Source organism: Drosophila virilis, unplaced genomic scaffold (genome assembly GCF_030788295.1).
Source record: "Drosophila virilis strain 15010-1051.87 unplaced genomic scaffold, Dvir_AGI_RSII-ME tig00001170, whole genome shotgun sequence".
Lineage (NCBI taxonomy): Eukaryota > Metazoa > Arthropoda > Insecta > Diptera > Drosophilidae > Drosophila > Drosophila virilis.
Window position 1 is genome coordinate 1908432 of NW_027212828.1, and position 21560 is coordinate 1929991.

Genomic DNA, 21560 nt, shown 5'->3' on the forward strand with positions numbered 1-21560 from the left:
TGAGCACTAAATTCTGGGATTGGAGATAAAAGATAAGGAGATAAAAAGTGTTAGCAGTCGCCGATTAACGTTCATCGCCAACAGAAATCAACTTCTACACAATCGTAATATTATCAGTTCTTTTTCCCTCATTGCATTAATCTCTTCTTGATCTCCGTTTCTTTAACACTTGTCGACTTGAGTACCTCGGACCCACCAAATCTGGGACACAAAAGGTCAAATCTAAAAGATATTTATAAGTTAATATTGGCTCACTTTGTTGACGTCGCAAATAAATTAATACAACCGAGCTTCAAGGTATATGCTTAATTGAGTGCCAGTTCCCCTAAGCATTCAATTTGGTTAGGGGGAATAGTTACTAATATTCCCGAATCAGAAATTGTGTCGATGGCAATGGCGGTTCAAAGCCCTCCTTTGAGATTTACAACATAGACAGATACAAAACACGGCTGCTAAGGAGCCTCAACCCTAATGCCACATTTACAGTTTAGTAGCAGGCCTAGCCCGGTAAATTCACAATGCTGCAGAGATAGCAACCGAGAGAAACAGCTTCAACCCTGGAACGCCAGCAGGAGACATTTTTCTTTGGACTTTTGAGGTAACCGCTCTTGTTGCGGAAATGAGGCGACTCAGGTGTTGTTGGTTTTCTACCCGCAGCCCATTGAATAACAACGCCTAAAGCAGCTACTAAAAGACTTGAGGAAGTTCGCGTTTAAAAGGTTCCTCGAGGATCTTGAACCAGGAGACCCATCAAATAGTTCATGGTAGATCACACGCCATCTAAAACGGCCTATTAGAACGTTTCCTTTGGTTCGAAAGGCACCTTCATGAGTCATTCTCGCCGTTTGATCGCTGCTTGATCGCTCCGTTTCTTAGCGCTACCAAGTATGGGTGACAGACGGATCGCATCAGTAGCCCTGGACGAGATTTAGAATGAGGTTGCTTTACTTAACCTAAAAAAGGCACATGGACACGATGGTATCATCGAAAAGACGATAAAAATGCTTCCCAAAAATTAAGTTGCTGGCCTACATTATAATCCGATGCTATGAGATTGGACATAGGACGTCCCGGGAAGAAGGACGTCGCCACGTACGCAGATGATACTGCTTTTCTAACAACGGCCAACACACCGCAGTATGCGTCTTCCATTATGCAGCGTCAATTGGACTCCCTGGACAGCTGGCTGAAAAATTGGTACATCGCGATCAACCAAGAAAAGTCCACTGTAAAAAGAGCACTTATTGTCAATTAAAAACGGCCAGCACGTCAGTGCTGTTAGTATCTTTGTTCAGAATGAATCTATTCCGTTTTTATAACGTCCGCTTAGCCTATGGATATACATATATACTTATGGTGTTATTCGTTAACAGCTACAAAGAGAGGAAGAGTGAGTAGCTCGCATATGCCTGTATTAGTGAGCATATATATTGCTCACGGAATGCGCTCAGACGGAGCGTAGGATATGCAGCATAAGCATAAGCGGTCAGTTAGTGAGCTAGTGAGGCTAGTGAATCGCGCTGCGTAATATGAGACCGAACCAACACATAATGTGGCTCTGGGCTCGTTTACCATATTATTGTTATTGTATGCAACAAAGTGCTGCATACTTTATATTTAAGTACGGGATATTCTGTAAGGGCATATTCGCACTACACCTCCCTTTTTAGAGAAATAACGTAACATTATGAATGTGTAGTTATTAAATGAACTTAATTATTGAGGTTTTCTGTTTTTTTTTTTTTGTAAAGAAAAATAGAAATTTTTTTTTTTTTTATATTATTATATATTATACGAAATTTTAAATATTGGAGTATAAAAATACAAAATTATTTAAGGTATACAAATTTATAAATCGTTTATTTGTAAAAAAAATTTTTGTTTTTTCATTCGGTTGATCAGGCCGTCATATATTTTTATTTTATTTTTTTTTTGGAGTTCGAATTCATAAAGAGAATTTTGGATTATTAAGAATTAAAAATTTTTAATCTGTTCTTATGAACTTTTTGTGTTTTATCTTTACTATCTTTAATAAAAATGTTGTCATTATCTTCTATTTTCTCTACTATATATGGTCCTAAATATACTGGGTCTAATTTGTGCCCTGTTTCGTTTCTTATAAGTACTTTATCTCCTTCTTTTAATTCAAAGTTTTTTGTTTTTTCGTCATATGCTAATTTCATATAAGCCTTGGTTTTTCTAACATAATTCTAGCTCTTTTGTATGCTATTTCTAATCTAAACTTTATTTCCATAGAATAGTCATCTAAATTATAAATAGGATCTATGTAATTAGTTTTGTTTACAAAACTAGTTTAGTTTAGTTTTGTTATATGTATTCATTACCATTTTCCCATTTAGGTAGCGGACCAACTGTATCCACTATCACTATATCGAAAGCATTCACAGGTATTTCTGTGAGAGTCAGAGGAGTTTTTGTGTGCGTCTTTGTTTTAGACATTTGGCATTTTTGACATCTACGTACGTACTCTTTTATATGACGTGTCATATTTTTCCAGTAGTAGTGTCTTTTTTTTTCGCTAACGTTCTTGTTATGCCGCTATGACCTCCTTGAATTGGGTCGTCATGGTATGTAGACAATATTTGTTGTATCTCTTTTTCATCTTTTATTTGGGTCACCGGCTGGAGTAGCGCTACTCTTAAAGATATTAATATTTCATTGCCCATATTTTTAAAAGAATCTATAGAAACTGATTCAAAGATCTTTTCGCTCGGTGCCACCTTGAGTTGGCTGATTTTTAATATACCGGCCTCTTTTTCGAGTCTTTGGAAGAACTGACCTAGGTCGAGAACTCCATTAGTATATAAATCGCTAACTTCAATTCTTGCGATCATTTTATTTCCATGTTTAAATAAACATTTAGATGCTGTTGTGCGCAAGGTCACTAGTTTTTGTACTTCATCATTTGGGCTTGGATACATTTTTATGACTTTGCCTTGGCAGAAGTTCAAGTTTTTCTACTGTACTGTTTTTATTTTGTCTACTTTGTCGCCTGGTAGTGCCTTTCAGGACTTTATGTTGCATATCTTTGAGCTCTTTTATATTAATACGCGAAAGTGCGTCTGCACTTTCCCCTTTAGGTATTCTACTGTGAAGTCGTATTCTTTAAGCTCTAGCCGCATGCGAGTTAATTTAGAACTAGGTTTAGTCATAGAAAAAAGATATGTCAATGGTCTGTGATCCGTTTTAATGGTAAAATGTTTGCCAAAAATATATGGTCTAAAATGGGTAATTGCCCAATGAATTCCCGCTAACTCTTGTTCTATTGTCCTCTTATTGCTTTCCCCTTTTGTAAATGAACGAGATTGGGAGCTGAATTCCGTCACGGTTCTGAGTTAGAACTGCTCCGCAAACTTGTTTACTGGCATCTGTTATAATGCAAAATTCTTTGCGAAAATCAGGATATTGTAATAATGTGGGGTGCATAAGCTTTAAGGTATTGGAATGCGTTTTGGTATTCTTTTGACCATTCAAAAGGAACATTCTTTTTACATCATCTAGTTATGTGCCGTGAATAATCGGCGAAATTTCTTAAAAATCGACGATAATAATTGCAGAATGCTACAAATCGTCTCGCGCTGTCCGCATCATGTGGGACAGGATAATTTTTGATGACGTCAAACTTCTTGTCATCTGGCAATACTCCTTTGTCAGTGCATTTGTGACCTAAAAATGTCACTTCATGCATTAAAAATTAACATTTTTCTGGATGCAACTTTAGGTTATATTTCCTACATACATTAAAAACATCAGTTATGTTTTTAATCATGTGTTTTTCGGAACATCCTATCCCCATTAAGTCATCCATATAAAGGAATGCCTGGGAGGGTTCTAAACCTGAGAATGCTATAGTCATCATTCTCTGAAATGAATTTGGTGCTATTTTAAGACCAAATGGTAATCGCGTGAAGCGATATGAACCATTGCTCGTTGAAAAAGATGTTATATATCTTGAATTTTCTTCAAGTTCAATTTGGTGGAAACCTGACATTAAGTCAAGGCATGAAAAGTATTTAGCTCTGCCCAGTTTGTCTAGAATATCATCAATTCTGGGGAGCGGGAATTTATCAGAAAGTAGTTTTTTGTTGATTTGGCGATAGTCAATTACTAATCGCCATTTCTTTTCTTCCGAATTTGGTAATGATTTTTTCGGAACTAAGAAGAGTGGGCTGTTATACTCGGATACAGACGGTTCTACGATTTTGTTGTCTATTAATTTCCCTACTTGTTATTGAATTTCTTTAACGTGGCTATGCGGGCTTCTGTAGTTCTTAATATAAATGGGTTTATCATCTTTAAGTCTTAATGTTTGATTATAGAAATTAATTGTCGCTATTGGTTCGGTTTTGAGTCTGAACACATCACTATACTTGGTGGATAATTCTGTTAGTTGACTTTTGAATTGTTCTGGAAAATTTTTCTTTAATTTTGAAAGTACTTGTTCGCTTCTATTTTCTATGAATGTCGTAATCTGTTAAATTTTTATATTGGATTTTGTTTTCTTTGACCAATTGGTCGAAATTAGTTGTGTTTAGAAGGCGAATGCATACATGTTTGGATGCTGCTATTGTATTTGCAACATAAATTCCATTATGTATTTCTTGATTAGGAACAAATATATAATCATTTACTGTATTAATGTGTAATTTTCGAATTACTTGGAATCTGGCTGGCAAGAGAACTGTATTTTTGCCAGCACTATATGTTATCGGAACATGAATTGGGTAATTAAATTTTGTGGTCTAATTATAAACCATCACACGGTATTGAAAAATCGGAATCTACTAAATGAAATTCGTGTGGAATAATATATTTTGTGGATTGAAGTTCTATTGAAGTTGTTCCTTGAGATTTTATTACACCTTGGCCTATGCCTTGGATGTTTATAATTTTTTCTTCTTGAATTTTAAAATTGTATGAATTTATTTTTAAAAGTGAGATATCTACACCAGTATCTATTAGGAATGTGAGTTTGTTTTCAGTTGAATGATTATAAAAAGTGACAAATATATTAAGACTGTAATTGATGGAATGAACCTTTTCATTTACTGGTTGTTTCCTAAAGGGTTCTGAGAGTTTTTGCGCCATTCTCACATTGTTACTATTATAACCTTGGTTGGAGTTACCTCGGCCTCTTCCTCTATGTTGGCCTCGTCTTCCTCCACGGTTATTGTAATTATTGTTTTTGTTGTTACCGCCTCGGTTATAATTGTTGTGGTTGTAATTTCTGCCACGATTATAACCTCGACCTTTATGAATGTGCCTGCCTGCATGTTAAGTTTTACCTTATCAATTGAACAATTTTGGGTCATAGCTTTTACAGCTGTTGTAGTGCTGTATTTGTTTGCTAGTGATTGGCTTAGACCTTCACTGATATAGGCGCCTTCAAGGGCCTTTGCCAGTTTTTCCACCTCTTGGGTGTATTGGTTAGCCGTTTTATTTTTCTGTTGCAAATTAAGAAGCTTAGCAGATACAACTTCTACCGATTCTCCATTTACTGCATTTGATAATTGCGTAATGATTGCAGCAATTGTCTGCTCATTACTTATTAAATTTCTCGCATGGCCTTTTAGCTTTGTTTTTATAAGGCTTATGGCCGTTAGCTCATGTGTGCCTTTTAAGGTTTCTAATAGATTCAAAGAATCTAGAAAACTTTGTAGATTTTCCGGCTTACCGTCAAACTCTGGTATCAGAGATGGGCTAGCTTGATAAATTCTACAACTGTTTGTGCCATGTTTACTAATTTTGTATCTTTTATTTGGTCTTTTGTCAGAAGTGACTTATCAAATGTTACCGGTGTATTTAACACCGATGGTAGATAAAGCTGGAGATCATACTTTTTATTTATGTTCACCAGATTATCCCTTAGACGCTGTAAAACGTCTGAAGTTTGGACTCTGTGTAAACTTGTCAGTTTATTTTGACACTCGGCAACTAGACTCCTGATTTCATTGTACTCATATACAAGGATCTCAGTAAGTTTAATTATGGTGGGTCTTAAAACTGGTGCGCTTTTATTAAGGCAATTGTTTGATTTATCGAAATTTTCTCTATACCGCTTTATCTTTTCTACTATTTGGGACCAGTCCATGTAAGCTTCCGCTACTTAAATATTTTATTTAAGCAGTGGCTTAGACCTTGTCTAAGTCGTTGGCTCGACTCATGTAACGCTTCCTCAGTGATTTTTTATGAAGAAGATAAATTTTCAGAAGGATGTTTACTGAAGATATTACAATGAGTATTATTAGCAGTATGTTTGTTAACTGCACATGGGGAGTGGTGTCTACGACTTCTACTACGTTAACTACATTGGCAGTGCTATCATCTGCCTTTGATTGTTTTCCCCTCATATTCCTATATTGTCTGCCCTAGAATCGGATGCTCGTCAATAATTGTTTTTATTTTGACGTAGGGTAGTGTAGACAAAATTATTCCGCACTCTATTTTAGAACATGAATAGAGTGGACTTGTCAATGTGCCGAATGTTTCTATATATTCGGATTCGAACTCATATACTGATATGAATTCTCTATGCCTTTGCAAAATTTGTATGGCTCGCATACGAAAGTCTGTATAGTCGTTATATACTTTGTTAATCTTGTCCTCGATCATGCTAATTCTTGATCATAATATTGAATTACCTAATGAGACAAGCGGAGCACCTATTTCTTTATATTCCAACTGAACGAATTAAAACTTTTTAATTTCCTCTTTTTAATATTAATATTCATATATAGTATGGGATCATACATAAAATTAAAAAGGAATTATCTTTAAAAATTTACAAATGCGTAATGTTAAATTTGTTTTCGTTTACTTTTACAAGACAAGTTGTTGTTTGTATCGTTCATTTGAGGTTTTATTACATATATTTATTGAATTTGATGTTTTTATTGTTTACAAGTCGGGTTTTGTTTTGCTTGTTTGTTTTCTGCTTAAAACGCATCTTAAAATTTTTATTTTTTTTTTACAATCTGACGTAGGCATAAGCGACGGTTTGCCAGGTGACGGCTCCTTTTGGATTGTTGTTTTTTTTTTTTTGGATTTTTTTTGTTTCTCTTTTTTACAGGTATAAAAGTAAGTTTTTCATCATCGCATCATCAACGTGGGTGGTGGCGACTTTTGTTTGTTATCCATTTTTTCATCGTTATATAATTAGTCGTGCAGTAATCGCCCCTCAAATAAGGAGTGTCCACATTTTCATTATAATCATCAGTCGTGCACAAGTATGTTTTTAATGCCCCTCTCATTAGGGACACACATTTTCAACATATGTGTTTTTCTTCATAACGTTTTCCATTCAAATTCATCAACATTCATTGGCGGTTGTGTAAATATCATATCTTATCTTCCATTTCAACATTATACATTCACATTATACTTTTGTCCTTGTATTCCCATTTTGTCCACAATCAGTCGGGGATGTGATCAACCCTTGTTGCTGTGAGACGCTCGACCGCCCTGTGCTATTACTTTTTAACATGTTCGTGACATTTGTCACAGTCGCCATGTAAAAAGAGCACTTATTGTCAATGAAAAAAGGCCAGCACGTCAGTACTGTTTAGTATCTTTGTTCAGAATGAATTTATTCAGTTTTTATAACGTTCGCTTAGCCTATGGATATACATATATACTTATGCTGTTATTCGTTAACAGCTACAAGGAGAGGGAGAGTGAGTAGCTCGCATATGCCTGTTTAGGGAGCATATATATTGCTCACGGAATGCGCTCAGACGGAGCGTGGGATATGCAGCATAAGCATAAACGGTCAGCTAGTGAGGCTAGTGAACCGCGCTGCGTAATATGAGACCGAGCCAATACATAATGTGGCTCTGGGCTCGTTTACCATATTATTGTTATTGTATGCAACAAAGTGCTGCATACTTTATATTTAAGTACGGGGTATTCTGTAAGGGCATATACGCACTACACCACTCATACCACTTTTACGCTGCGTAAATGAAACTGTCCTCTAGTTTTCCTAGACGGAATACAGATTAATGTAAGCACAACGCCCAATTATCTAGGTGTCACACTCGAGAGACGGCTGACATGGCGTGAACATATTTTGCGCAAAAGGACACATAGGCAGAAAAAACGGTGAAAAATTATACTGGCTGATCGGCAGGCAGTCCAAATTGAAGATTCGCGTCAAGCATTTTAAGGCATCCATCTTTGGGGTACCGCCAGCAAAAGCAACCTGTCCAGTATTCAGCGGTTTTAAAATAAAATTCTGGGTATTTAATCAAACGCGCATGCTTACCATGAAGTTAAGGTAATTCAAAGCCAACTATTAATTGAGTTCAAGGGGCTATTGCCAAGAAAACTTAACATATTGGACACAATATACCACAAGGAAACTATACATGAAATTAAAAAACTCTTGATAAAAAAAGACTTCCCACAAAATGTAATTAAAACATTATTAACAAGTAAGAGTTTCTAGTCAGGAGCTCCCGCGTAGGGATACCCTGAACCGTTTTCTTCCAACATCAAATGCATATATATATTCTATTTTAGAAGCTATATATCGAGTTTGGTGACTCTAGCTCTGATTATTTACCAAAATTGCCAAAAAAAAAAACAGGATACCGATATGGATTTTTATCGATTGCTTGGAAACAGAGTAAGTAATCGATTATCGGAAACAAACTCGATCTGCGCGGGCACTAGGAGCACCTACACCTAAAATTTCAAGTCTCTAGCTCTTATAGGTTCTGAGATCCTTGCGTTCATACATACGGACAGGCAGACAGACGGACATGGCTAGATCGACTCGGCTATTGATTATGAGGTCAGAGATGCTTCCTTCTGCCTGTTACATACATTTGGATTTTGCTCAAATACAATATACCATAATACCCATTTTTAATGGGTTCAGGGTATAAAAAGACGACATATCGAAACAGAAAAGTCTACAGAACCTAACAAAATATACAATTCCCTAATATGTAAATGTCCCACGCCTATCAGAACACATAACGAACTCAGACAACTACAACAACAAGGAAATAATAGAGCATACAATCCTACAAATTTGTTACAAAAATTGTTTAATAAGATAAAATTAAAAATTCCTATGACCGACAAAAGTAACGTAATTTACCACATACCATGTGCTGGAGAAAATAAAAACAAATACAACAGTGTGTACATAAGCACAACAAAATCCAAACTTAAGCAAGGATTACTCAACATAAATCAGATTTCAAATTAAGACATCAAAATATGCAGGAAACAGCACTAATGACCCACTGAATAAGAAGCAACCATGCACCAAATTTTGATGCAGCAACAATCTTACAACAAGAACAACACTACAACAAACGCCACACATTAAAAATGTTACACATAATTAACACACCAACAAACAAACGACTAAACTACAAGACAGACACAGAAATAAATCGCCACGTCAAATAGCGCAGACGTGTAAAATAATGTATGTTGAATGTGTCAATTTATTGTTTAATTTAATCTATTTTAATGTTAATTGTTTTTTTTTACCCCGAATACGTTAAAAATGTATATAAGGGTATATTGTATTTGGTCCAAATGCAAATGTATGCAACAGGCAGCAGCATGATGCTGACATCATGTCCATCTGACTGTCTATCTGTCTGCCTATCCGTTGGTCGTCCGTCCGTCGATAATCGATAAGAATCGATATAGACATGCTGGTTTTTTGAGCAAATTGGGTAAGTAATAAGAGCTAGAGTCATCAAACATGCTATGTTGCTTCTAGAATATTATATATTTGTCAAGTATCTTTTATTTTATACTTATCGACACCTCCCCGCCACCACCCTAGAGCTATAAATCAAGTTGATAACCCAACTTTTATTTCCAACCAATTTAAGCCACAATTTAAATGCAATTGACTTTTTCAGAATACACAAATATTCTATGGTACAATAAAATGTAGAAAATTTTATAGGGATGGGTTAAGAAAAACCCAAAGTTATATGTAACTGCGCAATTGCACATCTAACGAAACTTCATGAATTTTTGTATACATGTACACACACACACTCACGGTCGTCTGCTTCGCATTCTTACATCATGGTAATTTCGACTTTTTTCTGTAATATTATTTTAGTTCGTTATTTTTCTTGTAAGTACTTTATTATTGGTGTGGCTGCTGAGTAGAGGCATAGCAAGTAATGCAGTCTGTCGCGAGCTCGAGCCCTACCAGGGGAACTTTTTTTTAAATTTATTTGGTGTTGGAGTAAGAGGATTTAGGGTATTCCCTAGTCGGGAGCCTCGACTAGAATCTCTTACTTGTTTTTCTAGTTTGACTAAATCCATCGTCTTCTCTACGCTCTAGTTGAGATTCTATCCTCTCCTGTTCAGCATATATAGAAATAGACCTATTTAACTGATTTCAGCTCGTTGCCTCTGAGAACTATTAAGGACTGACAACTTTTTTTCTTAACAATAAAATTTGTATCTTTTTAAGTTAGGTATTTAACATTATTATATATATTATTTAAAATATATAAATTTAATTAATTTAATTAAATGAAATAAATTAAAATTCAAGCAAATATAGTAATTTATTTTAAGGTAAAAGTTTAAAAATATTTATTTAATATTTTTATAATTTTATAATATAGTTTTATATAATATAACATTATTTTACATTGAATTATTAATTGATTTATTATCATGTAATATGTCTGAAATAAATGAAATTTGGTACTAAATATTTGAATTGTCTTCAAGAAGACTTAAAAAACCAAAAAGGATATTAATTGCAATTTTAATTAAAACGAGAAAGAAGGGCTATCTTCGGCACTCCAAAGATCTAATACCCTTGCAGACCCAACCTTTTCATAATGCTCCTAGTGCTTTGCCCCTATCTAAGAAGTACCGGGAAAATAGTAAATGACGAGTTTGATGAAGATATCTTGATAAACAAAATGTTTTTTCACACAAAAACTTAATTTTCGACCGATCGTTCCTATGGCAGCCATATGATATAGTGGTCCGATCTTAATAGGATTTCGCATATATATGAGGAGTAAAGTAAAACTAATAAATGCCGAGTTTGGTCAAGGTATCTTGAAAAACAAAATGTTTTTTCATACAAAAGCTTAATTTTCGCCCGATCGTTCCTATGGCAGCTATATGATATAGTTGTCTGATATTAATAGGATTTTGCACATATATGAGGAGTAAAGTAAAACTAATAAATACCGAGTTTGGTCAAGATATCTTGAAAAATAAAATGTTTTTTCATACAAAAACTTAATTTTCGACCGATCGTTCCTATGGCGGCTATATGATATAGTGGTCCGATCCAGCTGGTTTTCACATATGTGCTGCGTGCAACAGAAAGAGAGTTCTGCAAAGTTTTATTAAGATAGCTTTAGAACTGAGGGACTAGTTCGCATAGAAACAGACAGACGGACAGACGGAACGGACATGGCTATATCGACTCGGCTGTTGATGCTGATTAAGAATATATATACTTTATGGGGTCGGAGATGTCTCCTTCTATGCGTTACACATTTCACGACAAAATTATAATACCCTCTGCAAGGGTATAATGAAGCTCCAGCTGGTGAAACAACATCAGAGTTCAAGATTAAAAAAAGGCTCTACACTTTTCACGACAGTCACAAGTGTCTTCTCTAGCAGTAGCTAATGCAGTCACACTATGTATATACAAAAATACATACATACAATGTACATAAATTTACGCACACAAGTCAAATAATTCACACCTGATGGGGGTGGGGAAGGCGGTCTATTTTACAACACCAGTTGTGCGAATGACATTCGCACAAGTTCGGTTCCTAATAAATGTCTCTCGCACACTTGCACATACACGCCAAATATTAACGACCGAAAACAATTTGTATCGATAATCTACTGGAACCGCCTAAAATAGTTTATTTGATAAAAATCATTGTTAAATCACTAAAAAACCAAAAATCGGCAATCAAAAATCGACAACACGCAAAAGTCTGTAGTGTGGTGGCAATCGCAGGCTATAGACTTAATGGATTTCTGTTTCTTCTGAGCTCATTTAAAGTGAGAGTGTTGGAAAATACTCACTCTCTTACGGCCACAATTTGATATACATATGAAAATGCGTGCGCTGCATAATTTCCACATACATATATTACAGCTCTTAAGTTATCGACTTATTTTATAAAAACCGCAATATAAATTATGTAAATATTAATGGCTTATAAATTACAAATTTTAAATGACGCGCTTGATTAGGTTGATAGTTGATAAAATGTCTATTTCATGGATGTCTCACTTGAGGCGAAAAAATATACATACACCGGCGCTCACTTTCAAAGCTTATGCGAGATTTCTCATTAAAACAAGTAAGAGGTTCTAGTCGGGAGTTCCCGATACCGTGAACAATCTTTTTCGCAACTAACCGCAACTACTTGCCGCCGTCTCAACTACGCAACTACTTGCCGCCGTCTCAACCACCGCCTCTACTCAACACAACAATTATTGACTCTTAGTGAGAAAAACACGAATTGAAATAATAGCACAGAAAACAATACATTTGCAATTGCAATGATGTTGATGGAATTTGAAGCAGACGCGCATGAATGAGTATGTACATGCATACAGCAACTCTAGGAATTAGCGCTAGCTGCCGCAAAGTCGAGTTTCTTAACCGATCTTAATAAAATTTTCTATAGTATGTTTAATTTTACCATATAATATTTGTTTATTCCCAAAAAGTATATTGCACTAAAATTGTAACTTAAATTTGTAGGCAATACAAGTTGGGTTATTAACTTGATTTATATCGATGAGGTAGTAGCGGGGAGGTGGAGATAGGTATAAAATGAAAGACAGACAGACATGGCTAGATCGACTCGGCTGTTGATGCTGATTAAGAATATACAAACATAATGGGGTCGGAGATGCTTCCTACTGCCTGTTCCATACATTTGCACAAATACAATATACCCTTAATACCCATTTGGCCAATCGCGGCTTTTGGAATTGTGAGCCAATAACTGAAAAAACAAGAGAGGTTCTAGTCGGGAACTCACGACTTGGGAATACCCTGAACCCTCTTATTCCAACACCAAACAAATTAAATAAATAACTTCCTTTGGCAGGGCTCGAACTCGCAACTGACCGCATTACTTGCTCTGGCTCTACTCAGCAGCCAAAACAATTATTAAGTACTTGTGATAAAAAAAGAACTAAAATAACATAACAGAAAAAAGTCGCAATTACCATGCTGTTAGAACTCGAAGCAGACGTGCTTGAATGTGTGTGTGTAGATGTATACAGAATTTCTTAAAGATGCTGCACTATTTAATAATAATATAATTTAAGTTTTTTTTTAACCTATCTTTATGAAATTTTCTAAAGTATATCTTATTGTACCAAAGAAAAATTGTGTATACTGAGAAAGTCAATTGCATTTATATTGTGGCTTAAATTGATTGGCAATAAAAGTTGGATTATTAACTTGATTTATAGCTCTTGGGTGGTAGCGGGGAGGCGATAGGTATAAAATAAAAGATACTTGGCAAATATATAATATTCTAGAAGCAATGTTTGGTGACTTATTATTTACCCAATTTGCTCAAAAAACAGGATGTCTATATCGATTGCTTAGAAACGGAGTAAGCTATCGATTATCGGAAACAAACTCGATCTGCGCAGGCACTAGGAGCACTTACATCTAAAAAGTCTCTATCTCTTATAGGTTCTGAGATGCTTGCGGACGGACGGATGGACGGACGGACGGTCGGACAGACGGACGGACATGGCCAGATCGACTCGGCTATTGATGCTGATCAAGAATATATATACCTTAAGGGGTCGGAGATGCTTCCTTCCGCCTGTTATATACATTTGGATTTTTTACAAATACAATACTCTTATACCCATTTTTAATGGGTTCAGGGTATAAAAAGATAGCGACAAAAATTAAAATAAAACTACTTGCTGATAAATCAATTTTTTTGTAATTAGCACCCACAATGAGGGACGAACTAACGAGGTAGGCCAACTATACAACTTAACAGTCGCTGCCAATAAATTCTCCGCGCCGACCTACCCTTTAATGGCAGCAGTCCACATGCCGGGGGTAGTGTGAATAATGATCCCGTTAACGCCTTAGTGCATATAATAGATATTGTCAAACCCAATTAATCCGACGCAGCTGCGGATCGCCTGATTCAATCACAGGCAAGTCATAAAAATCGTAAGCGCAAAGTCGTAGACAGCAGGTCCCCACCTGTCGCCGTAAACAGAGCAATACTGACACCAGTCAAGTTTGCATGCATGCTTTCAATAGATATACTCTCTTGGCACCATCCGATAACGACGAAGACATGGATACTTACGAATCTGAGGCCGAGCAGATAAATTCAGCCCAAGAAAAGAACTTACTTGCCCCAGCGTCTCCTCAGGTTGGGGACAGCAGCCAGCCTAATGCTGTCGCCCATGCCAAAACCAGTTCATCCGTGCACGAAAAAAGGGCCATCACCAATGCTCCCACTGGAGGATAAATGGCATCGACGACATCAATGACGTGTGGCATATACTATCTGAAGTAGTCGACCTTGACAACCTGATCATCGAATCCAACCTATTTTGGACATTGCGGCTCCTAGCCAATGATGTGCCCATATACTGGCCCAAAATAAGGAAACCGGAAGAATAACAAATTCAGTTATATTCATACCAGCTGCAGGAAGAGAAGCCCTACTGCATAATCATCAGTGGCCTCCGCCACACTACACTCAACCGAGAGCTCATCGACGACCTGCAGTGCCAGAGCAATACCGCTCTCCACGTTCACAATCCAAACAGCAAAGTCACCAAGGTGCCCATAAATATCCACCTCATTAACTTGAAGCCGACGGCCAACAACAAGGAGGGTCTTAGCCTCAGAAAGCTGTGCAAGCAGGTGGTGAAATGGGAAACTGCTCAAAGAAACCATGACGTGGTGCAATGTTAAAGCTGTCAGGAAAGCAGGCACACTGCCATATACTTCAGAACAACACAAATGCGTTAAATGCGGGCTCAATCATCGTACTGCCGATTGCACGCGGCTCGACTCAGTTACGGAAACATGTGCCCACAGCGGTGGTAACGACCCTGCCAACTATATAGGCTGCGAGTGGTTCACCGAATATACAAAGCGTACGGGAGCCCAAAGCCACCGGAAGAGTACCAGCCGTATTCATCAAAGAGAACAACGCACTCAACGCTAGCCAGCGAGAAGGACCAGCGCAAGCTTGGCTACATAGATTGCTGAGGGAACAGCAACAGGTAAGCTAGAGGCCCTAGTACAAAAACACGTTATCGGAATAATTCTGCTGTCACTAACTAGAATCACTTTCCCCAGAATCTTTCTCTTCGAGGCGTACCCTGTACACTGGACTCAAAACCACTTGCATGCCAAAATAGCAGTGGACTGGATGAGCTGCACTGAGCTTCTCAACGCAATGATTCCCGCAGAAGTTGCCAGGTGGCTGGATAGTGCTGGCAACGGATTGCCCGTAGATATAGCTAACCTGCTCAGGATCAAGAGACCGTGCAGATTTAGGTTCTATACGACTCATCATCCGTAGAAAAAGGCAGAGAGGTGAATAGCGCTGCTGAAACTCAAGGAAGCCCTTCGCAGACACAAAGACGCATCCTCCTCCAGAAGGTTGGAGAGCATGGAGTCTACCCATGACTCACGATACTCGCTCTGTTGAGCAACTAAAAGCCTGAAGCGCCAAGCCTGGAGAATCGTTCTCCTTCTTCGCCACAATGGAAAAGACTGTCATACAGACGAAGAACAAGCAAATACTTTCGCCAGCCAACCAGTGGAACGGTTTACACCTTTCAATTTCGCCTCCCCAGAAGAACGCTATGGGACTACCCGAGCGTTGGAGACTCCACTTCAAATTTCACTACGTATTGACTCCATCCGCGTGAAGGAGGTGATCAACGTCGTCAAAGCCATTCCCATGGCTAAAGCACCACTCTGAAGGCTGTGCAAATGCGCGCGCTCCTTTTTATAACGTTGATCTTCAACGCCATATTAAGGACGCAACACATCCTTGCCCTGTGGAAGTTAGCGGAATATGACCCTGAGTCATATCGGCCTAGCAAGTCGGGCGGCAATCAGTTTTTCCCTTTCCTTACGATAAGTCTCCTGTCCAGCAAAAACACCTGCATTAATTTTCTTTCAACGGATTGTTTGCTTGCGGATTTCGCATTGGGCTCCAGTCGCATCAACTCCAGATCAAATAGGTAATCAGAGCAATTTCTGCATCCAATTTATCTCTTTTGAACCATGGCACTGCAACATACTCTTCCACCCATAGAGCATTTTCACATATAGACCTCACTTTTATTTCTTCCAACCACTTTGCAAATGGGAGGTCCTGTCTAATCTTCAAGGCAGCGATTATTTCTCAATAGAGACTTAATTGCTACATCAAGTCAATTTAAAAAAAAGCAACTTCTCTCAAAAATACAAAGTTGAATCAGAAATCACCCTCCAGTCTGCACATATATACAGATATCCTTCGACATTGCGCTGGTGCCGCAAACACGTGTGTCTTAACCAATTTTCGTGTAATTTTTTACAGTATATCTTATTGTACTATAGAATTCTTCTGTATTCTCAAACAAGTAAATTAAAATTTTAGCTTAAATTGGTGGGCAATAAAAGTTGGGTTATTGACTTGACTTATAGCTATGCGGTAGTTGCGGGAAGGTGGCGATTGGTATTAAATGCAAGATACTTGATATATATAAATTAGTGCATTTATAAATGCAGTTTTATATGTTTTGGTTATTTGCATTCAGAAATGCAGTTGAGTTGCCTAAAAGCGGTGATTTATGGAGAGGAGCGGTACGCTTCGCTTTATTCATATCCGAACTAAGACTAATGAAGTACAATTTTGGTTATAATAAGCAAAGCTAGCCTACGTTGCCGTCGTTGCCAGTGAACCGCCGTCACTTTTGCAGAGTCGCCGTCGCTGCCCATAAAAGTGCAGCGTTATAGCCTCGTGTATGGTGTCGGATGACCGTCGCGGCCGACAACATAGTTGCGACATATCCGCCGCGATCATGACTCTAGTCATTGGCTTCCCCAGAACGCTGGGTCAGCAAATACCAATAGTCAGTGGTCAACTTATATATACTATTCTAAAGTAAACATGTCCCTTTTGGTAGCTCTAGCTCTTATATGTACCCAATTTGGATTTCGATACCGATTTTTATCGATTGTTTGGAAACGAAGTAAGCTATCGATTTTCGGAAGCAAACTCGATCTGCGCATGGACAAGAAGGACCTACTCGAAAGGACCTATGTCATTGGCATAAGCATAACAGGATATTGCTCTATATTTTCCTCGGAAGTAGTAGCCATAATAAAAGCATTCTATAAGGAATATCTGAAAAATTTGTTTTTGACACCAACAGTCTGTCTACCGTGGAAGTCACAAGCAAAATTGCTAGCTCTAACCCCTCAATTGTCCAAATTCGAGACTCACTAATAAAAGCACCTGCAAAACTTTAAATTTTTTGGGTACCTAGTCATAAATGTATTTTAGGCAACGATGTAGCTGATACTGTAGCTAAATCAAAATCAAAATATCTCACCTTCACGGTAATTAAATCCACTGAAAAGGACATACAAAATGTTAGTCACCACCATTTACGATCTCAGATAATCGGAAACTGCTCATTGTTTCATTACAAATATAACGACGTCTATCCACATCTGTTCGAGCATGAACATAGGTAAACGAAATGTTTGTTGAGAAGCACTGATATGGTGATGACCTAAACAAATATCTCACCAAAATGTCTAACTATTTATATGTCCTAAGAGCTGTTTGAAAGATAGGACAAGGGCACAAGTGTAACATGTATACACGACATTTTAGAGAGATAAGGATTAGGCACGTCCAATGAATAAAAGTGCACCAGACATAAGATTCTCATGTTAGCTATAAATATAAAATGATTTTAATTTTTGAATAACATCGAGTCGTTCAGTCCATTATATTTGGTGCTTCGAGCCTTGTGTTTTCCGCCGATAAGTGATAAGAGACTCAGAATATAAACCAACACCTATAGTCAGGTAATCAAGTAGCTAAAGAATGGTAAAAAAAATTGCTGTGGCAAGAAATGCAGAAATTCATTAGCAATCGATAGGCTAGCTAATAAAGCATCTATGGATAGCATAAATAAAATAACTTGTATTATCCTCACCAGTAGTAAGATACAGAGTTTAAATCACAAATATGTGAAAATAGTGTGAGTGACTGAGTGTAAAAAAACTAATTTATTTAATTTTTGTTTCCGATATAATTCGGTTGCACATCGGCAAACCGTCTTCAGGGCACCAATACCAAGGTACAAAAAACAATAACAATTAGATTACAGAGCCTTGTAGCCTTGATGTCGGATCCTGTCTTAGCATAAACTCTCTAGCATATTTTTCATTTTATTTTTATAATCGTCCACAACCGATATTTTAAATACGCGGACAAAATCTACGCACAACCTAAATGAATGCCAATGGTATCACCGGCCTCCCCAGTAATCGCAGACATAACAATGTAGGAACTATTGGATAACATTATAGATAAATTAATAATCAAACCCAGACTTTTGACCAATATGTATTGCATAAACCTACGAACACATTACAGAAGTTCTTTAACAAGATAAAATCTAAAATCCCCATGATTGACAACAGTAACGTCATTTACCAAATACCATGTGGCGGGGAACACAACAACAAGTGCAATAGTGTTTACATAGGTACAACAAAATCGAAACTAAAAACAAGAATCAGTCAACATTAATCGGACTTCAAATTAAGACATCCAAATAATATACAGAAAACAGCACTAATGACGCACTGCATGAGAAGCAATCACACGCCAAATTTTGAGGATACAACAATTTTACAACAAGAACGACACTTCAACAAACGACACACATTGGAAATGCTATACATAATTAACACAACCACCAACAAACGACTAAACTACAAGACAGACACAGAAAATTACGCTCACTTGCACAGACATCTTTTAAACAGCCAAACAGCCTCAGTTTGAATCTCCACGTAAAAAAGCGCAGACGTGTAAAAAACTGCATGTAAAATTTTCAAACTAACTAATAATTTACTTGTTAATTGTTTTTTGTATTTTGGTGTTAGTGCCCTGAAGACGGTTTGCCGATGTGCAACCGAAATATATCGGAAACAAAAATAAAATAAAATTGTTTTAATGTTTGTTTTTATAAACCCGGACCTCGTGCCAGCCAACGAATATTCTATTAGAATTTGAAAAAAAAAAAAACAAGAAAAGATCCTAAATTTTTCTTAAGCAACAATGAAGTTGTTGACGAATCAATCAGCATTGATATAAAAGAAAGAGATTTCTCAGTTTAGAGTGATTGACGAGTTTTACTTTTGTTTCAGGATTTTTATATATATTTTAGCGCTTTAGTCCTGTGTTTTATTTCGGGATTTACTTAAGAAGCTTTTCAATTGTGCAAAGTGCTATTCTTTTGTTGCAGCGTGAGTCAGTTAATTATTGCAATTATCAAACGTGGCGTCAGTTCCGTATTGTTATTATTGTCTGTTTTAATTATTTTGCTTTGGTGCTCCCTGTGCATACATTTGTTTGTACGTGTGTTCGCTGCTGCATATTTCAGCTTGTGAATCGCGCTCTCGCAAATTCTTGCTGTTGCTTTTCGCTCCAAACAATTAGAATCCAGATCTCTGTGAGAAATCAATTCCTAAAGCTTAAGCAGCTCTCGAGTACTTTTGACTCGAGTTTTGAGTTGCTTAGCAAATACAAATTCGAGTCCACGCCCATTCGCCGGTTAGAGCCTTAATTCCTGCATTTGCCCTCTCCCTCTGTCCATACACCTCCATTCTTGTCTATTCCTAGGAACTTGGAGTTATATCCAATGGTGTCTTTATCGCGTTCTCCTAGCGACTAACCAATAATGAAATCTGTTTTATTCCCTGTAATAGTCCCATTAAACTCCGCACTTGAAACTGCCTCAATTAGCCAAATTGCTTCAGCCGCGTTAGCTCCTGGGCGCAAAGGTAGACCTGCGCGTAATCTAGCCCACATTGGTAAGGACAATCATAGTGCCATTTTAGTCCCACCAAATCCTGTATAAGGTTCCGCCCCATCAGCTAATACCTTAACTGTTGTTGCCCTTCGCAGGCAAGTTTTTGAGTCTTGACTTTCATGTTTCACAAGATGTTTTCCCAATCATATGTGATCCCAAATTTTAGCCTCCACACATGATTGCTCACAAGTTCAAGAGCCACACCAGCCACAGAAAAAAGTTTACTCGGTAGGTGTCGAGCGCGCGAGAAACAACACCACTTGCTACCGCCTCTACTCAACAGCCACAACAATAATTAAGTATTAGTGAGAAGCAACCCAATTCAAATAGCAGCACAGAAAACAATACAATTGCAATTATAATGCTGTTAATGCATACGAAGCAGACGCGCATGCATGTGTGTGTGCAGCAGGAGGACCTACAGCTAAAATTTTAAGTATCTAGCTTTTATAGGTTCTGATATCCTTCCGTTCATACATACGGACAGACGGACTGACGAATGGACGATGGACTGACGGACGGACGGACGGACAGACAGACGGACATGGCTAGATCGACTCGGCTATTGATGCTGATCAAGAATATATACACTTTATGGGGTCGAAGATACTTCCTTCTGCCTGTTACATACATTTGGATTTTGCACAAATACAATATACCCCTATACCCACTTTTAATGGGTTCAGGGTATAAAAAGCGTATCCAGCCTGTCACCATTAAAGTCCCTTTAATACAGGGTACTATTTCTGCCCAAAAAAAACTAACTTCGTCTTCTGATCAAATCTCTATTCATTATGAGAATTTCATAGGTCTCATTTCCTTCGATTCGGATATAATCGCATTTTCAGAAAATTGGTTAAATTCAACCATGTCTGATTTTGAGGATTATCGAATAATTTTATTATGCACAGCAATTATCCGCCGACTCGAGGTGGTGGGGTATTTATTGCCGTTAAAGCCACTCTCCAGTCAGAACTTTTCTGTTTAAGTACGCCTACTGACGCTGAGATTGTGTCAGTTAAGGTGTTTTTCCTACTCGGAATATCTATATAACATGTAATATGTTCCTCCTTCTTCTGATATTCAAGTTTATACAAAACATATTACTTGTATTAAATAAGTTTCTTTACATGTGCGTGATAATGACCTATATATGGTGTTGGGTGATTTTAATTTGGCGAATATCTCTTGGTCTTAACTGCTGAAATTTAATTAGTATCCACAGCAAATTATGGCCATTTATATTGCATTGCCAAGCATTTGAATAGAACTTTTTATCTGGTATTTGTTATTATTGCTAATGTGTCCAGGCTCCCACTTTTATCCACTACTGAGGATGTTAATCATCTTACTTAAGAAGATCCAATGTTCACTTGCAATCCTCTCGTTTTACATTATTTAGCTACAAATAAGCCCCACCGTTGCTTTCG

At 37.3% G+C, this 21560-nt stretch overlaps 1 long non-coding RNA gene across 10 annotated transcripts; it reads right to left on the reverse strand.

Moving 5' to 3' along the window:
• Window positions 1-6818: 6818 nt before the first annotated feature.
• On the reverse strand, window positions 6819-10390 carry LOC26530962 (uncharacterized). Of its 10 annotated transcripts, none has more exons than XR_004305348.2 (3): window positions 10303-10390; window positions 8285-8381; window positions 6819-8221 (listed from the first exon to the last, which is right to left on the reverse strand). It is a non-coding gene; the product is annotated as an uncharacterized lncRNA (long non-coding RNA). The 10 variants fall into 10 exon arrangements; XR_011417136.1 differs by lacking the exon at window positions 10303-10390 and adding an exon at window positions 10052-10241; XR_011417135.1 differs by lacking the exon at window positions 10303-10390 and adding an exon at window positions 10048-10240.
• Window positions 10391-21560: the final 11170 nt, after the last annotated feature.